This window comes from Ascidia mentula, chromosome 5 (assembly GCF_947561715.1).
Source record: "Ascidia mentula chromosome 5, kaAscMent1.1, whole genome shotgun sequence".
Classification (NCBI taxonomy): domain Eukaryota; kingdom Metazoa; phylum Chordata; class Ascidiacea; order Phlebobranchia; family Ascidiidae; genus Ascidia; species Ascidia mentula.
The window spans coordinates 19,547,716-19,568,264 of record NC_138570.1 but is presented as its reverse complement, the minus strand read 5'-3'; the positions used below and the strand labels follow the sequence as shown (position 1 = coordinate 19,568,264).

The 20,549-nt window shown below is 38.2% G+C and overlaps 1 pseudogene; it reads right to left on the bottom strand.

Moving 5' to 3' along the window:
• Window positions 1-3,601: 3,601 nt before the first annotated feature.
• On the bottom strand, window positions 3,602-6,257 carry LOC145903150 (uncharacterized; annotated as a pseudogene).
• Between the last annotated feature and the right edge of the window lie 14,292 nt (window positions 6,258-20,549).

The following is a 20,549-nucleotide window of genomic DNA, read 5'->3' as shown; positions in this document are numbered from 1 at the left end:
AACTTACTGTGCGAGTGAATGATTATTCTTATCGATAACAACAGTGATTTTTATTATTTTTTGAGTAGGACGGATATGGAAATATTATCTTCACGTGTGATGCGCTAATTGTAAATGTACCCGGACGATTTTTCTGTGTTTATATTTTATTTGACTTGATGACGTACCTTGTTATTTGATCCTACTTTTTTTACCAAAAATCAATTTTTCTCTTTATAAAATCTGTGCATTCGTTAAGGACACCTGAATCTCTGTTGAAGATCTAAGTTAAGCAAATCAAATATTTGGTTGAAAGAAAACTAGAACGAAATATCAGAACAAGGAAACGTGGAAACAGATAAAAAGGACAATATTTGAAAATTTTAATGTGAAAATATCTCTTCCACATATCCTGCTACCCATCCCACGTACCCATGTTTGGAATCACACACAACGATTCAGGCAGCTTCGAAGTGGTTTACGGCACCGATTTGAGGAGAATTTTGTGTTGAACGAGATTTCCTTTTAATATTCATGTATTGTAGTTCGATAAATGCTTTCGATACATTTCATATTTAATGTAAATATTAGTAGTTAATTAGAGAATACAAACAACATAAATTCCTATTTCCATGTCAGAGTTCAGACGTCGAAGTTTGGAAAACAACCAGAAAAATGTGCGCAAAAGAGCCATAATAATCAATGAGAGCTGCAGACTTTTTTAAGTTGCTTTGTAATATTAATATATCAGTGAACAGCAACTTGGGTAACAAACGCATGTTATCTTGATAGAAAACCGTGTTCGAGGTCGTGTTCGCGTTCGCACTCTAGTTTGCAATCTACTGCACCATGCGAATTACGTGATCTGTTCGTGATTCCTTTGTGAGTGTTATCGTGACTGTATGCTGAATACACGCGTTTATTGCATGAAGTACAAAAAAACAGTTTGCAACGACGTACGGGTGAATACACGCACTGTTTCGAACCACGTGGAGCGCACTATGGCCAAAACAAAAGGTACCACAAAGTGGAAATCTGTGTGCCTGCTAGTCTACCAGCTAGCACAGTGCCACATCAACAGCTGCACTGATGAGACCTTACAGGTCGAAACAGTGGGTGTATACACCCTGTCTGCAGCTCTCATTGATTTTTTATGGCTCTTTTGCGCAAATAATATGATTTGGATAAAAGCCGAGCCGATAGCGCTATTGGATCCCAAACAGTTGTTTTGGCCATAGTGCGCTCCACGTGGTTCGTCTGTGTTGATTGGTATCTAGTTTGGTACCCAACATATCGACGATTGACCGAAAGGTACCACAAAGTGGAAATCTGTGTGCCTGCTAGTCTACCAGCTAGCACAGTGCCGCATCAACAGCTGCACTGATGACACTTTACAGGTCGAAACAGTGCGTGTATACACCCTGTCTGCAGCTCTCATTAACCAGAAAAATACTACGACGTCATGTTTGTCAGCAATGAAAACCTCCAACATCTCCAAGCGACAAAACAACTAAAGATAACTTACCGCTGGGATGAGTACAGAGACAATTAAGATATTGGTGTCGGAAACACGTTTGAAGCATAAAAAAGTGAACATTTCTTACGGCTAAGGTTCGCTACAAGCATTTGGAACAGATCATATTATTATAAACCATCGAACGATTGCTTGTTTATGATGTTTATTATAAACTGCGACTCATTATTTGTGTTATGGTTGTTGCAAAGTTCACCCCCTTCGTTACGTTATTACGTACCCCGTCCTTATTGTCCATGTTGTTGTTCCCACATTTGTTTGCATTGTGGCGACCACACTGTTCTCATGTGCATCGAAGCGTGACATTGCCTTTTTCTCGTGTCGCGGTTGTCACTTCATACACGCGTATTTGGAATTGCTCTCTCCCCCCCCCCCTTCTTGACCGCGCAACACTTTTAATGAAAACATCGATATTTGGTATTTGTTATTCTCAGTCGGCATTATCACCGTGACAGGTGTGTGATGTTGGTTGGCAACATTCTGATTAAAAATGTTGGATTGCTTTTGGAAGTTTTTTTTCCCATGGAGAGATATAGATCTGCAATCCGAATCCGAATACCTACAGATAATATTTGGTCAAATCCAGACCATATCTGACATTTAAAGTCGTCATAAATTTTATGTCAGGGTTCTAACATATTTGCAAAACAATCTGTAGTTTATGATGTTCTGAGGGTTAAAGTTCAAATGACGCAGATGTGTGGTGAAGAGGCCCAAAGTTCCTTAACGTCATCCCATCTGGGCCGATGCTATATTAGTACCATTAGATATACATCGGTACATGCAAATGATACAATACGTAACTCGTACATGGGTTTAGTATACAATAAAATTTAGAACCACTAAAGGATGAGATTAGAAATATGCAGCATAATTTTCATGCAAAAATCCTTTCCCTTCTGAGCTTTTTTACCATTTAACACAATTAGTGCCGTTTCCATACATAACGCCTCAAATTTTTTTGTATACGTCACCAGTTGTATGACGTAAAGCGTTGCCTTCTCGAAAGTGACGGTTTGGTCTACAAAAAAAGCGTTTCGGGTGATTCCAGGCTGTAGAGAAAGTTTTCTTTAAATTCGGTAGGTGGCAGCAGAGAGCTTGCGAACGTTATAAACTAAGTTAGAGGATGAGAACAAAGCGAAATGTTGGTTTGCGTTCATAGGAATGATGTCAATAAACAAAGTTATTTACTTAGAAAACCGATGATCTTACACTGGACAACGATTTCACCAAAACATTTAAGCCCGATGTTTACTCCTAATTGAGATGACTGGTTATATGCTTTCTAAAACCAACTAAAAACATCAGAAAACTGTAGTTAACGTTGTCACTATTTATATTAGTTTCAATTAATTGAGCTGTAGATAGTCTTTCGACAAGTCTGATCAGTGCAGCAGCAGAATGTAACATTTAAACAAAATGGAGGCAATTCAAATCTTCCCCCATCTAGATCAATTGTGTTTGCGAGTCAGCCAATATATGGTATTTTCGCAATCTCATTTTGCTTTATTTAAATTCTTTGACTGACATTTTTACTACAATTTAACGATGATTTTGTGAAATCACGGGGTCGCAAGGTTGTTTTGAAACTTAACGTTTCGCAAGTGTGCAAAGTTAAGAAGCAACTGGTACAGAATATGGTTTAGCGATCAACATTGAACAAAAATATCAAAACCAAATCATTTTAATTGGCGCCAATGACCACAACATAAATGAATTATATACAAAAATTGAAAATAGCATGGAAACTGATAAAATCAAATGGTCATGGAGTCTGGGGTCATGTGAAGGTCACACTCCTCACGGAGAATCGCACTCTGCTGTAGAATCGTACTGGGAGGCGATGGATTGCGAAAAGACAACATACGACAACACGCGGTAACTGGACAGTGCTACAAATTTCTACGTCCGTTTACAAGTATTGCATTGGTTGAATGTTGGTTGTAGAAATTCTGAAAAATATTCTTACACATTTTCAATAATAAATCATAACTATAAGCGAAATAAATGTTCATTATGACGTCACAAGCTCAGTTGAAGACGTTATTTCGTAGGATATTAAACATATTTTTGTTTCAATATCACAAGTCACTGTTTGGCCAACTGTGCTTCGTTTGATTTCAGATTGCTTTCACTTATTTTAATCTCTTTCACTCTTTCCTCTTCAGTGTTGAAATCTTCGGCCATTCGAAAAGCTTGGATTGCTTCCCGGAAATATTTGATTGCGTCACGAAACCGTGAAGTTTTTCAGCAAACAACACCAAGGTTGTTGAGGAGGTGTCCGTATACTTTGTACTTTACTGAATCTGCTCCAAACTTTCTCCTCATCAGTTCCAACCCTTCATTGATGGTTTCTTCCTCCAATTGCAAGGAGTCGATTAAATAAAGACTCAATTCGACGGCATGAATACATCCGGTCACACACACAGTGCGTAGTTTGTCATCAACGTTTGCTAAGTTCTCTATTTGTTGGCGAATGTATTTGATCAAAGGAATGACGTAATCACCAACAATGGGCTTGCTTGTGACGTCACTTTCCATCATTGCTTTGTTTGTATCTCTTAATCCATAAGCACATTCCTTTAAATCTTTAGCTGCACATTCGGGGTTGGAATTCTTGGCATGGAAATCTGTTGATATTTGGAAGAACAACAAAGCCTCAAGAAATCTCTTCTCAGTTCTGTTTTTCTGTGCGAATTTGCACAAAACTTCAGCCGTGGTTTTAATTCGAGCTTCAATCAACCGAGAGAGTTGCTGCTTCGTAAAGTTTGCTTCAAAATATTTTCCATCCTTCAGCTGCTTGCAATACTTTTCCACGAGTTGAGTTTTGTCGTTGGTTTCACCTAAACAAACAATAACTTTCATTAATTGTGCAGTGATTGGCAATATATCGTATGACGTAATCACATATATTCGACTGTCAACAAATCTTAATATTCACGCGTTGCTTTAAAACAAATATGTTTGGGGAAACAAGGCATGTTCTCGCATTACAAGACACGAGGTGAAATCGAATCGAGTTTGCATTAGTTTTCACCCTTTTAGGAGATGGTAATGAGTCCATTGTTGTATATGGTATTACAAAGACTATTATTGCCATTGTCCTTACAATAGGTCACACTGATCTCAATCCCCATTTAACTTTAAGTGTGCATTAAGCAATGTTGAACTTCCTTTTGCAATCGATATAAGCAGTTAGATATATTTTGATGACAAAAGTTTGCTTCAGAAATTAACCGTGGTTTAATCTAGTTAATTGTATTTGACCTGGCTGAGCTAATGGTTGCAGGACTTTTTTATACCCGGACGTTGTGGGGATAACGGTCTCGGATATTGCCTTACTGTGATACAAGTGTACTTTTGTGAAACCTGTATTTGGGTTCATGTTAAAGTGCTCGCTTTTTGTGAGATTACAGACCAAAAACTGCTTGGTTTGCGACGATTTTGGGACGGAGGAAAAATTTGGCAAATATTTCAATAGTAATGAAACAGAACCACCCACCTTGCTGTTGAAATACTTGCTCCAGTGTAAGATGTGTGACGTCACCTGTGAAAAAAGCAACAATACAGTAACCGCATGATGGCGCTATCACAACAGAATTTTTTTATCCTAAAGCACAGGTTAGGCAATATTGCTTAAAACGTTAGTACAAATGTAAACCAACATACCCAAAATACATTCTGGTCTTAAGCTATTTTGTTGCACACTATGTCAATGTAATACACAATGCAATTTGAATTGTCGGGGTTTCAAGGCTCATCGAAATGAACAGTTGAATTAATTGCACAAGGTAATAAAGATTAATAATGGCAAGATTCAAGGCTGCTCTTGCAGACTCAACAGGAAGATCAGTGGAATTCCTGCAAAGCGTGTACCTTGTTGTCTTGGCAACGAAGTTACATGCTGTTGAGTGGATGGCATTTGTACTTCAGACACATCGTGTTGTGATTGACCTTGTTGGTTGTCACGTGATGTGCTAGGAACGTCACTGCTTCTTTCAGGGTTTCCGGCTAATACAAACATACAAAATCAACATTAACATAAAAGGAATCAAGCAAATGTAATGCATTGCTCACAACAAACATCAACAACTAATCACATGTTTCAAAAATCATTATTACCTTCCGACGAATGAAACTTTCCAGTGAGCGTAGAAAACTGGTGAAGCGGAACAAGTTGACCCTGATTGGATGAGATAGGGTCGTTTAAATCCATTTGCCGCAGAGAATCTACCACGTGTTGCAAGATGTCAGCTGGGTTTTGCTTGTCTAACAAGCGTTGATATCGGTCGCGGACTTCTCTCATAGGAGGTCTCTTCTTCGGATCCTGATCCCAACATCGTTTCATTTCTTCATCCATCGTTGTGAGGATTTCCCTGTCACCGTTACTCAAGCTTGCTTTCAACTCTTCAATCTCATCACAGTCGGGTCTCTCTCCGTTGATGATTGCAATCCACAGTTTATTTGCATCCAATGGTGGGTAGGGAGATTCACGGAAGATGAACATGTGGGTCATCACTCCAGTACTATAAACATCGTGTTCTTTCTTTGGCTTCATTGTGATATTTGCTAGCTTTTCTGGTGCCGTATATTCGGCAGTGAATTGGATTTTTTCACCTTCGGCTGGAGCCCGAATGGTGGTCGAACCAGTTACTGCGGCCAAACGAGCGCTACCAAAGTCGGCAACCTTTGCATGGAGATCGTGGGTTACAACACACAACATTACCTTTGTCAAAGTAGACATTTTCACTTGTTGCAGAATAGTAGTTTCTTGTTGTAACTAATACATTTTCGCTGCAATCTATTGTTTATAATGCTGTGAGGGATAATGTTCAAATGATGCAGATCAGATGTGTGGTGAAGAGGCGCAAAGTTCCTTAACGTCATCCTATCCGGCCGATGATATATTAGCACCATTATATATACATCGGTACATGTAATTGGTGTACAGGGGCTTAGTATACATTAAAAGTGACGAACAATGAAAGAGATCGAAAAATTACTCCCCTGAAAGCAATTCGCTCCCCAGCTGCTCGAAATCACCCCTCATTAAGATAATCTCCCCTGTTTAAAGAACTCGGACATAGAAGAAACAAAATTTTATTGCAATCACACTTGTCTGAATGGAGGTAAATATTCCACAGACTATGTTCCGACAGATGACATTTAGCTTGGTTGCGGTACAACACCCATTCCGCTATCTTTGCTGAGCCTTTGAAGTAACTGTGAATAATCATGTTCAACCCCGAAGATTTTGGTACCGCAATTAGATGGATTTCTCTGTCGTATAGATTTCTGCTTAATTGATCTACTCTTTGACAGTTGCTCAATTCCATTTCAATTGGTTTTTGTTTTCAAGTGTAAATCACAGTTGCTATTACATTTAACCTGTAAAGTACAGGAAAGTACGATAATTTCTTGCTTGATTTGGTTGGATTACAAACAAATCAATTTTCAGGATGCAAACTATTTTGCGCTGTGTCCGCAAAGACCGAATAACAAAATTAGATTAATTAAAATAGAACAGAATTGTAACAACAAATGCACAAAAATAGAATTATTTACATCTGGAGTTGTATTCAAGACTCCCACAAACCAATATAGCTGATTGTTTTGTGAATGTTTTATTAAATCAGGGATCAGCAACCTTTCATCATCGTGGGCCAAGTCAAGCTCTACAAGTTCTCAACGGGCCGAACTGCTTTAATCTTCCGCCTCAAATGTGGTTAAAACCGTGCGCGCATTTAATTCATATTTTGCAAGCTTGATGAAAGATAGTTGCGGAAAATAATTTGTCTCTAGTGGAGTAAGTGTTTTACAATGCGGTTAGCTCCCCTGCTTAATTAGACGTTCTTCTTGCTGCCCAAAATCCCATTTCGAGAATTGATTCTGCTGTGTAGTGTTCACATTGCACTGTTACATCATAGCGACTATTTCTTCTCAGTTGAATTAGGAAACTGATAGGTGCTTGTCTGGTCACAACCAAACACATTGTTGTATAAACTTTCCGATGTTTTAAACATGAGGTGACAGCTGTCTATAAACTAAAAATATTCAGTTAGCTAAAAGTATCAACAAAAAATGCACTTTAGATAAACAAGAAACAGGGTTCGTTTAAATTGCTGAGATAACTCGCAGCCAACAAGACAGTGTGGTGATATTACTTTTTAGCGCTTTCAATTCTGCTCGAATATAAGGCAAACTTCAATGTATCTACGTTATGTAACACTCATATATTTCTTTTTTGGGCCACACCGGGATTTGAACCCTGGATATCCTGGGCACGAATCCCGATCAGGTTTTCATTTTGGTATATGGGTCGGGCTCTTGACCAATGCTGTCAATCACCCGCCCACGAAATAATTATTTCGAAATCAAGATTCCTTACAATTAAAATCTCTTGCGCCAACAAGTAGCAACCTGATCAAATTGAGACATACCGCTTCAGGACAGTATAGAGCCAATTTAACATTTGTCTAAAAAAGCGAGCTTTCGACTTCGCTATTTCATTTCTCGTGTGCTTTTACTTGCACCCATAGTTTTAGTAACACACATTGATATAGCACTCTGCATTGCTTTGTGAAAATTTGTAAACAAATTATTGTCACAGCCTTTTGTGAAAATCTCCGCCATTGTATCGAACCAAGTTTTCTTAACTTCCGATCGTTCAATTTTGATTGCAACAATACAGAGAAGAATGACGCACACGAACACGACGCAGCTGATGAATTTTTCTACACTCTTAACCCTCGAGTGTCGAATATTTGCGGAAGGCAAAGGCTGCTGCTATAGCAAGGGACAAAAGTCTCAAGAAACTTTTCCAAATCTAAACATTTTGAAATTTTTAACACAATTCTTGCCGTTTCCACAGAAAATATTCAGTTAAATCCGGACCAAATGTTACATTTAAATACGTCATCTTATGTCAGAGTTCTAATATATTTGCAAAACAATCTATGGTTTATGATGTTCTGAGGGCTAATGTTCAAATGACGCAGATCAGATGTGTGGTGAAGAGGCGCAAAGTTCCTTAACGTCATCCTATCCGGCCGATGATATATTAGCACCATTATATATACATCGGTACATGTAATTGGTGTACAGGGGCTTAGTATACATTAAAAGTGACGAACAATGAAAGAGATCGAAAAATTACTCCCCTGAAAGCAATTCGCTCCCCAGCTGCTCGAAATCACCCCTCATTAAGATAATCTCCCCTGTTTAAAGAACTCGGACATAGAAGAAACAAAATTTTATTGCAATCACACTTGTCTGAATGGAGGTAAATATTCCACAGACTATGTTCCGACAGATGACATTTAGCTTGGTTGCGGTACAACACCCATTCCGCTATCTTTGCTGAGCCTTTGAAGTAACTGTGAATAATCATGTTCAACCCCGAAGATTTTGGTACCGCAATTAGATGGATTTCTCTGTCGTATAGATTTCTGCTTAATTGATCTACTCTTTGACAGTTGCTCAATTCCATTTCAATTGGTTTTTGTTTTCAAGTGTAAATCACAGTTGCTATTACATTTAACCTGTAAAGTACAGGAAAGTACGATAATTTCTTGCTTGATTTGGTTGGATTACAAACAAATCAATTTTCAGGATGCAAACTATTTTGCGCTGTGTCCGCAAAGACCGAATAACAAAATTAGATTAATTAAAATAGAACAGAATTGTAACAACAAATGCACAAAAATAGAATTATTTACATCTGGAGTTGTATTCAAGACTCCCACAAACCAATATAGCTGATTGTTTTGTGAATGTTTTATTAAATCAGGGATCAGCAACCTTTCATCATCGTGGGCCAAGTCAAGCTCTACAAGTTCTCAACGGGCCGAACTGCTTTAATCTTCCGCCTCAAATGTGGTTAAAACCGTGCGCGCATTTAATTCATATTTTGCAAGCTTGATGAAAGATAGTTGCGGAAAATAATTTGTCTCTAGTGGAGTAAGTGTTTTACAATGCGGTTAGCTCCCCTGCTTAATTAGACGTTCTTCTTGCTGCCCAAAATCCCATTTCGAGAATTGATTCTGCTGTGTAGTGTTCACATTGCACTGTTACATCATAGCGACTATTTCTTCTCAGTTGAATTAGGAAACTGATAGGTGCTTGTCTGGTCACAACCAAACACATTGTTGTATAAACTTTCCGATGTTTTAAACATGAGGTGACAGCTGTCTATAAACTAAAAATATTCAGTTAGCTAAAAGTATCAACAAAAAATGCACTTTAGATAAACAAGAAACAGGGTTCGTTTAAATTGCTGAGATAACTCGCAGCCAACAAGACAGTGTGGTGATATTACTTTTTAGCGCTTTCAATTCTGCTCGAATATAAGGCAAACTTCAATGTATCTACGTTATGTAACACTCATATATTTCTTTTTTGGGCCACACCGGGATTTGAACCCTGGATATCCTGGGCACGAATCCCGATCAGGTTTTCATTTTGGTATATGGGTCGGGCTCTTGACCAATGCTGTCAATCACCCGCCCACGAAATAATTATTTCGAAATCAAGATTCCTTACAATTAAAATCTCTTGCGCCAACAAGTAGCAACCTGATCAAATTGAGACATACCGCTTCAGGACAGTATAGAGCCAATTTAACATTTGTCTAAAAAAGCGAGCTTTCGACTTCGCTATTTCATTTCTCGTGTGCTTTTACTTGCACCCATAGTTTTAGTAACACACATTGATATAGCACTCTGCATTGCTTTGTGAAAATTTGTAAACAAATTATTGTCACAGCCTTTTGTGAAAATCTCCGCCATTGTATCGAACCAAGTTTTCTTAACTTCCGATCGTTCAATTTTGATTGCAACAATACAGAGAAGAATGACGCACACGAACACGACGCAGCTGATGAATTTTTCTACACTCTTAACCCTCGAGTGTCGAATATTTGCGGAAGGCAAAGGCTGCTGCTATAGCAAGGGACAAAAGTCTCAAGAAACTTTTCCAAATCTAAACATTTTGAAATTTTTAACACAATTCTTGCCGTTTCCACAGAAAATATTCAGTTAAATCCGGACCAAATGTTACATTTAAATACGTCATCTTATGTCAGAGTTCTAATATATTTGCAAAACAATCTATGGTTTATGATGTTCTGAGGGCTAATGTTCAAATGACGCAGATCAGATGTGTGGTGAAGAGGCGCAAAGTTCCTTAACGTCATCCTATCCGGCCGATGATATATTAGCACCATTATATATACATCGGTACATGTAATTGGTGTACAGGGGCTTAGTATACATTAAAAGTGACGAACAATGAAAGAGATCGAAAAATTACTCCCCTGAAAGCAATTCGCTCCCCAGCTGCTCGAAATCACCCCTCATTAAGATAATCTCCCCTGTTTAAAGAACTCGGACATAGAAGAAACAAAATTTTATTGCAATCACACTTGTCTGAATGGAGGTAAATATTCCACAGACTATGTTCCGACAGATGACATTTAGCTTGGTTGCGGTACAACACCCATTCCGCTATCTTTGCTGAGCCTTTGAAGTAACTGTGAATAATCATGTTCAACCCCGAAGATTTTGGTACCGCAATTAGATGGATTTCTCTGTCGTATAGATTTCTGCTTAATTGATCTACTCTTTGACAGTTGCTCAATTCCATTTCAATTGGTTTTTGTTTTCAAGTGTAAATCACAGTTGCTATTACATTTAACCTGTAAAGTACAGGAAAGTACGATAATTTCTTGCTTGATTTGGTTGGATTACAAACAAATCAATTTTCAGGATGCAAACTATTTTGCGCTGTGTCCGCAAAGACCGAATAACAAAATTAGATTAATTAAAATAGAACAGAATTGTAACAACAAATGCACAAAAATAGAATTATTTACATCTGGAGTTGTATTCAAGACTCCCACAAACCAATATAGCTGATTGTTTTGTGAATGTTTTATTAAATCAGGGATCAGCAACCTTTCATCATCGTGGGCCAAGTCAAGCTCTACAAGTTCTCAACGGGCCGAACTGCTTTAATCTTCCGCCTCAAATGTGGTTAAAACCGTGCGCGCATTTAATTCATATTTTGCAAGCTTGATGAAAGATAGTTGCGGAAAATAATTTGTCTCTAGTGGAGTAAGTGTTTTACAATGCGGTTAGCTCCCCTGCTTAATTAGACGTTCTTCTTGCTGCCCAAAATCCCATTTCGAGAATTGATTCTGCTGTGTAGTGTTCACATTGCACTGTTACATCATAGCGACTATTTCTTCTCAGTTGAATTAGGAAACTGATAGGTGCTTGTCTGGTCACAACCAAACACATTGTTGTATAAACTTTCCGATGTTTTAAACATGAGGTGACAGCTGTCTATAAACTAAAAATATTCAGTTAGCTAAAAGTATCAACAAAAAATGCACTTTAGATAAACAAGAAACAGGGTTCGTTTAAATTGCTGAGATAACTCGCAGCCAACAAGACAGTGTGGTGATATTACTTTTTAGCGCTTTCAATTCTGCTCGAATATAAGGCAAACTTCAATGTATCTACGTTATGTAACACTCACATATTTCTTTTTTGGGCCACACCGGGATTTGAACCCTGGATATCCTGGGCACGAATCCCGATCAGGTTTTCATTTTGGTATATGGGTCGGGCTCTTGACCAATGCTGTCAATCACCCGCCCACGAAATAATTATTTCGAAATCAAGATTCCTTACAATTAAAATCTCTTGCGCCAACAAGTAGCAACCTGATCAAATTGAGACATACCGCTTCAGGACAGTATAGAGCCAATTTAACATTTGTCTAAAAAAGCGAGCTTTCGACTTCGCTATTTCATTTCTCGTGTGCTTTTACTTGCACCCATAGTTTTAGTAACACACATTGATATAGCACTCTGCATTGCTTTGTGAAAATTTGTAAACAAATTATTGTCACAGCCTTTTGTGAAAATCTCTGCCATTGTATCGAATCCAAGTTTTCTTAACTTCCGATCGTTTAATTTTGATTGCAACAATATCGAGAAGAATGACGAACACGACGCAGCTGATGAATTTTTCAACACTCTTAACCCTCGAGTGTCGAATATTTGCGGAAGGCAAAGGCTGCTGCTATAGCAAGGGACAAAAGTCTCAAGAAACTTTTCCAAATCTGACCATTTTGAAATTTTTAACACAATTCTTGCCGTTTCCACAGAAAATATTCAGTTAAATCCGGACCAAATGTTACATTTAAATACGTCATCTTATGTCAGAGTTCTAATATATTTGCAAAACAATCTATGGTTTATGATGTTCTGAGGGCTAATGTTCAAATGACGCAGATATGTGGTATAGAGGCGCGATATAAAACGTATCTCGTACATGGGTTTAGTATGTAATAAAACTTATAGCCACCAAAGGATGAGATTAGAAATATGCAGCATAATTTTCATGAAAAAATCGATCCCCTCTGACCGTTTTGAACTTTTTAACACAATTTGTGTCGTTTCCATACAGAGCGCATAAAATTCTTTTGTATACGTCACCAGTTGTGAGACGTGATGCGTTGGCTTCTCGAAAGTGACGGTTTCGTCTACAAAAAAGTGTTTCGCGTGAGTCCGGCTGTAGAAAGACCTTTTTTTTAATTCGGTAGGTGGCATCAGAGAGCTTGCGAACGTTATGAACTAAGTTAGTTGATGAGAACAAAGCGAAATGTTGGTTTGCGTTGATAGGAAATGATGTCAATAAACAAAGTTATTTACTTAGAAAACCGATGATCTTACACTGGACAAACCTTTCACCAAAACATTTAAATCCGATGTTTACTCCTAATTGAGAAGACTGGTCATATCCCTTCTAAAACCGACTAAAAAGTGTAGTTAACATTGTCACTATTGATATTAGTTTTAATTACTTGAGAGCAGATAGTCTTTTGACAAGTCTCATCAGTTCAGCAGTCGAATGTATCATTCAAACAAAATGGAGGCAATTCAAATCTTCCCCGATCTGGATCAATTGTGTTTGCGAGTCCGCCAATATATGGTATTTTCGCAATCTGATTTTGCTTCATTAAATTCTCTGACTAACATTTTTCCCACATTTAACGGTGATTTTGTGAAGTCACGGTCCCGCAAGGTTCTATTAAAACTTTTCACAAGTGTGCAAAGTTAAGAAGCAACTGATACAGAATATGGTTTGCCGATCAACATTGAACAAAAATATCAAAACAAAATCATTTAATTTGGCGCCAATGACTACATCATAAATGAACTATTTACAAAGAAACCAAAATAGCGTGGAAACTGATAAAATCATGTGGTTATGAAGTCCGGGGTCATGTGAAAGTCGCACTCCTCACGGAGAACGCACTCTGCTGTAGAATCGCATACTCCGTTACACTGGGAGGTGATGGGTTGCGAAAGACAACACAGGACGACACGCGGTTACTGGGCAGTGCTACAAGTTTCTACGTCCGTTTACAAATATGGCATTGGTTGAAAGTTAGTCGCAAAAGATTGAGGAAAAAACAAAGAAAATATTCTTGCACATTTCAATAATAATTCGTCACTAGATTTGAAATAAATGGTCAATATGACGTCACAAGCTCAATTGAGGACTGCATTTTGGGCAATATTAACCATAATTCCATTTGTTTGAAAGTCACAAGTCACTGTTTGGCCAACTTAGCTTCGTTTGATTTCAGATTGTTTTCACTTGTTTTAATCACTTTCACTCTTTCCTCTTCAGTGCAGAAATCTTCGGCCATTCGAAAAGCTTGGATTGCTTCCCGGTAATATTTGATTGCGTCACGAAACCGTGATGTTTTCCCGCAAACAACACCAAGGTTGTTGAGGAGATGTCCGTATATTTTGTGCTTTACTGAATCTGCTCCAAACTTTCTCCTCATCAGTTCCAACCCTTCATTGATGGTTTCTTCCCCCAATTGCCAGGAGTCGATTAAATAAAGACTCAATTCGACGGCTTGAATACATCCGGCCACACACACAGTGCGTAGTTTGTCATCAACGTTTGCTAAGTTCTCTATTTGTTGGCGAATGTATTTGATCAAAGGAATGACGTAATCACCAACAATGGGCTTGCTTGTGACGTCACTTTCCATCATTGCTTCGTTTGTGTTTCTTAATCCATAAGCACATTCCTTTAAACCTTTAGCTGCTAGTTCGGGGTTGGGATTCTTGGCATGGAAATCTGTTGATATTTGGAAGAACAACAAAGCTTTAAGAAATCTCTTCTCAGTTCTGTTTTTCTTTGCGAATACCCGCAAATCTGCAGGCGTGGTTTTAATTCGAGCTTCAATCAACCGAGAGAGTTGCTGCTTCGTAAAGTTTGCTTCAATATATTTTCCATCCTTCAGCTGCTTGCAATACTTTTCCACCAGTTGAGTTTTGTCGTTGGTTTCACCTAAACAAACAATAACTTTTATTAATTGTGCAGTGATTGGTTTTGGAATCTATCTAAAAGTAATGTTTCGGTATGGCAATATATTGTATGACGTAATCACATATATAATTATAAGCTTGCTTGTGCACTGCTTTTATAAGAGACTGACTGTTGAACAACTTTATTCGCACGAGCTTTCGCGAGATTGATCTCGCTTCATCAGGTGCAGCAAATAACGTGTCAAATAACATATATAATGTTTCTGTTGCTGCCAGGCATATTGTAGTTTAATAATCTCTTTTCGGTGAATAAAGTTATGTTTTTTATTGGGTCAGAAGAACAGATTATTAAATTAGAATTAATCACACATATTCCACTGTCAACAAATCCTAATATTCACGCTTTGAAAACAAATACGTTTGGGGAAACAATGCATGTTCCTGCATGCCAAGACACGAAGTCAAATCGAATCGAATTTGCATTAATGTTCACTCGTTTAGGCGTTGCTAAAAAGTCCATTGTTGTATAATAATGACCATTATTGACATTGTCCATACACCAGGTCACACTGATCCCAGTCCCCATTTTACTGTAAGTTTGCATGAAGCAAAGTTTTTCTTGCCATCACTATAAGCAGTTAAAGATAATTTGCTGCCATAATTTTGCGGAAGAAATTGACAGTGGTTTAATCTGGTTAGTTGTGTTTGACCTGGCTGAGCTAAAGGTTGCGCACCCCTGGTTTAATGGGTAGAACTGTACAACGGTACAACGGTGTGCGAAGGGTCGTGAGTTCAAACCTCGCCTGCCTATTTTCAATTTACTTCGGCTTTGTCAGAACAAAATGTTTTGGATATTTCCTTGATGTTATGCCAGTGAACATTTCAAACAAAGCTGTATCTGGATTCATGTTAAAGTGCTCGCTTTTTGTGAGATTGCAGACAAAAAATGTTTTGTTTGCGACGACTTTATGACAGAGGAAAATCCTGGGAAATATTTTAATAATAATTACACTGAACCACTCACCTTGCTGTTGAAACACTTGCTCCAGTGTAAGATGTGTGTCGTCACCTGTAAAAAAAGCAACAATTCATTAATCGCATGGTGGCGCATTTGAGACAGAAAGTTTTCATCCCAAACCACTGGTTCGGCAACATTGCTTAAAATGGTAGCACTAACAAAAACCAATATACCCAACATACAATCTGGTCTTAAGCTATTTTGTTGCACACTATGTCAATGTAAGTTGTAAATATACATTGCTATCTAAATTGTCGTGACTGTAATGTCCGTCGAAATGAAGAGTTGAATTGATTGCATGATGTAATAAGGATTAATTGTAGCAAGAGCTAAGGTTGTTCTTGCAGACTTAACAGGAAGATAAGTGAAATTTCTACAAAGCGTGTACCTTGTTGTCTTAGCAACGAAGTTACATGCTGTTGAGTGGATGACATCTGTTGTTCAGATACATCGTGTTGTGATCGACCTTGTTGGTTGTCACGTGATGTGCTGGGAAGGTCACTGGTTCTTTCAGGGTTTCCGGCTAATACAAACATACACAATCAACGTTACCCAAACAGGACTGAAGCAAATGTAGTGCATTGCTCACAACAAACATCAACAACTAATCCCATGTTTCAAAAATCATTTTTACCTTCCGACGAATGAAACTTTCCAGTGAGCGTAGAAAACTGATGAAGCGGAACGAGTTGACCCTGATTGGTTGAGATAGGGTCGTTTAAATCCATTTGCCGCACAGAATCTGTCACGTGTTGCAAGATGTCAGCTGGGTTTTGTTTGTCTAACAAGCGTTGATATCGGTCGCGAACTTCTCTCATAGGAGGTCTCTTCTTCGGATCCTGATCCCAACATCGTTTCATTTCTTCATCCATCGTTGTGAGGATTTCCCTGTCACCGTCACCCAAGCTTGCTTTCAACTCTTCAATCTCATCACAGTCGGGTCTCGTTCCGTTGATGATTGCAACCCGAAGTTCGTTTGCATCCAATGGTGGGTAGGGAGATTCACGGAAGATGAACATGTGGGTCATCACTCCAGTACTATAAACATCGTGTTCTTTCTTTGGTTTCATTGTGATGTTTTCTAGCTTTTCTGGTGCCGTATATTCGGCAGTGAATTGGATTTTTTCACCTTCGACTGGAGCCCGAATGGTGGTCGAACCAGTTACTGCAGCCAAACGAGCGCTACCAAAGTCGGCAACCTTTGCATGGAGATCGTGGGTTACAAGGATATTTTCGGGTTTCAGGTCATAGTGAACCAAAGGTTTCTCTGGAAACTCATGGAAGAAAACGACTGCATCCATGGTTTCTTTGAGCATCCGAAGACGTAGAGGAATTTTGATGTCGAGGTTGTGATCTAGGAGTAGTTGTCGTAGATTTCCGCCAGCACAATACTCTGTTACCAAACCCATGCTACAGGACATATATTCTGACCACGTTTTCACATTGGGCGGTTTGAAGTTTCCCAAATTCGTTCAGAATGCTGCAATCAATATTAATTGCTGGTATATTACGTGAAGACCGTAAACTGGAAACTACACACTATACATTGGTTAAATGTTTATATCTCATCCTCCATGTATAACAACTTATTACGTCACCTAACTGGATGTGACCAGCTTACAAATGGTAACTTACCTGTATTTACAGTGAACACCTGCGGGTTACTTTGCTACTTACATACACTTATTCACTTACGTGTTCTTGATGAGTCGCATGTCTATTACTCCACCTTGTTCAGTCAGAATTTTCACAGCAACTTTGTTCAGTGACTTGTGTTCACCCAAAAAAACCATTCCAAAACTTCCACCACCGACAACAGCTGACCTCGGGTCGCACATAATCTCACCAGCATCAATCTCACGCATCTGTAGATGCATGAATGTTAATTATAAAATTAATTTTGTAATTGATTGCTTCACAACACACAACATTACCTTTGTCAAAGTAGACATTTTCACTTGTTGCAGAATAGTAGTTTCTTGTTGTAACTAATACATTTTCGCTGCAATCTATTGTTTATAATGCTGTGAGGGATAATGTTCAAATGATGCAGATCAGATATGTGGTGAAGAGGCGCAAAGTTCCTTAACGTCATCCTATCCGGCCGATGATATATTAGCACCATTATATATACATCGGTACATGTAATTGGTGTACAAGGGGCTTAGTATACATTAAAAGTGACGAACAATGAAAGAGATCGAAAAATTACTTCCCTGAAAGCAATTCGCTCCCCAGCTGCTCGAAATCACCCCTCATTAAAATAATCTCCCCTGTTTAAAGAACTTGGACATAGAAGAAACAAAATTTTATTGCAATCACACTTTTGTCTGAATGGAGGTAAATATTCCACAGACAATGTTCCGACAGATGACATTTAGCTTGGTTGCGGTACAACACCCATTCCGCTATCTTTGCTGAGCCTTTGAAGTAACTGTGAATAATCATGTTCAACCCCGAAGATTTTGGTACCGCAATTAGATGGATTTCTCTGTCGTATAGATTTCTGCTTAATTGATCTACTCTTTGACAGTTGCTCAATTCCGTTTCAATTGGTTTTGTTTTCAAGTGTAAATCACAGTTACTATTACATTTAACTTGTAAAGTACAGGAAAGTACGATAATTTCTTGCTTGATTTTGTTGGATTACAAACAAATCAATTTTCAGGATGCAAACTATTTTGCGCTGTGTCCTCAAAGACCGAATAACAAAATTAGATTAATTAAAATAGAACAGAATTGTAACAACAAATGCACAAAAATAGAATTATTTACATCTGGAGTTGTATTCAAGACTCCCACAAACCAATATAGTTGATTGTTGTGTGAATGTTTTGTTAAATCAGGGATCAGCAACCTTTCATCATCGTGGGCCAAGTCAAGCTCTGCAAGTTCTCAACGGGCCGAACTGCTTTAATCTTCCGCCTCAAATGTGGTCAAAAACCTTGCGCGCATTTAATTCATATTTTGCAAGCTTGATGAAAGATAGTTGCGGAAAATAATTTGTCTCTAGTGGAGTAAGTGTTTTACAATGCGGTTAGCTCCCCTGCTTAATAAGACGTTCTTCTTGCTGCCCAAAATCCCATTTCGAGAATTGATTCTGCTGTGTAGTGTTCACATTGCACTGTTACATCATACCGACTATTTCTTCTCAGTTGAATTAGGAAACTGATAGGTGCTTGTCTGGTCACAACCAAACACATTGTTGTATGAACTTTCCGATGTTTTAAACATGAGGTGACAGCTGTCTATAAACTAAAAATATTCAGTTAGCTAAAAGTATCAACAAAAAATGCACTTTAGATAAACAAGAAACAGGGTTCGTTTAAATTGCTAAGATAACTCGCAGCCAACAAGACAGTGTGGTGATATTACTTTTTAGCGCTTTCAATTCTCCTCGAATATAAGGCAAACTTCAATGTACCTACGTTATGTAACACTCACATATTTCTTTTTTGGACCACACCGGGATTTGAACCCAGGATATCCTGGGCACGAATCCCGATCAGGTTTTCATTTTGGTATATGGGTCGGGCTCTTGACCAATGCTGTCAATCACCCGCCCACGAAATAATTATTTCGAAATCAAGATTCCTTACAATGAAAATCTCTTGCGCCTACAAGTAGCAACCTGATCAAATTGAGACATACCGCTTCATCGCAGCATAGAGCCAATTTAACATTTGTCTAAAAAAAGTGAGCTTACTTCATCGCTATTTCATTTCTCGTGTGCTTTTACTTGCACCCATAGTTTTAGTAACACACATTGATGTAGCACTCTGCATTGCTTTGTGAAAATTTGTAAACAAATTATTGTCACAGCCTTTTGTGAAAATTTACGATGAAGTTTGAGTAGAGTAAGGGGTTGTGGGCGCTGTTATTAAATGATCGCCAAGATCGAAAGTGAAAAATCCAGCAAGAGAAATCGGCGAGGATCAGTATGAATATTATGAGTTGTATGTCTGTAATGATATAAACTTGTTGACATAAATATATCAGTTTAAATTCACATCTAATATTCGTGCAGTAAAGCAAAAAGTGCTTCCAACCACCTCCGCCATTGTATCGAACCAAGTTTTCTTAACTTCCGATCGTTCAATTTTGATTGCAACAATACAGAGAAGAATGACGCACACGAACACGACGCAGCTGATGAATTTTTCTACACTCTTAACCCTCGAGTGTCGAATATTTGCGGAAAGCAAAGGCTGCTGCTGTAGCAAGGGACAAAAGTCTCAAGAAACTTTTCCAAATCTGACCATTTTGAAATTTTTAATACAATTCTTGCCGTTTGCACAGAAAATATTCAGTTAAATCCGGACCAAATATAACATTTAAATCCGTCATCTTATGTCAGAGTTCTAATATATTTGCAAAACAATCTATGGTTTATGATGTTCTGAGGGCTAATGTTCAAATGACGCAGATATGTGGTATAGAGGCGCGATATAAAACGTATCTCGTACATGGGTTTAGTATACAATAAAACTTATAACGACCAAAGGATGAGATTAGAAATATGCAGCATAATTTTCATGAAAAAATCGTTCCCCTTTGACCATTTTGAACTTTTTAACACAATTAGTGCCGTTTCCATACAGAGCGCATAAAATTCTTTTATATACGTCACCAGTTGTATGACGTGATGCGTTGGCTTCTCG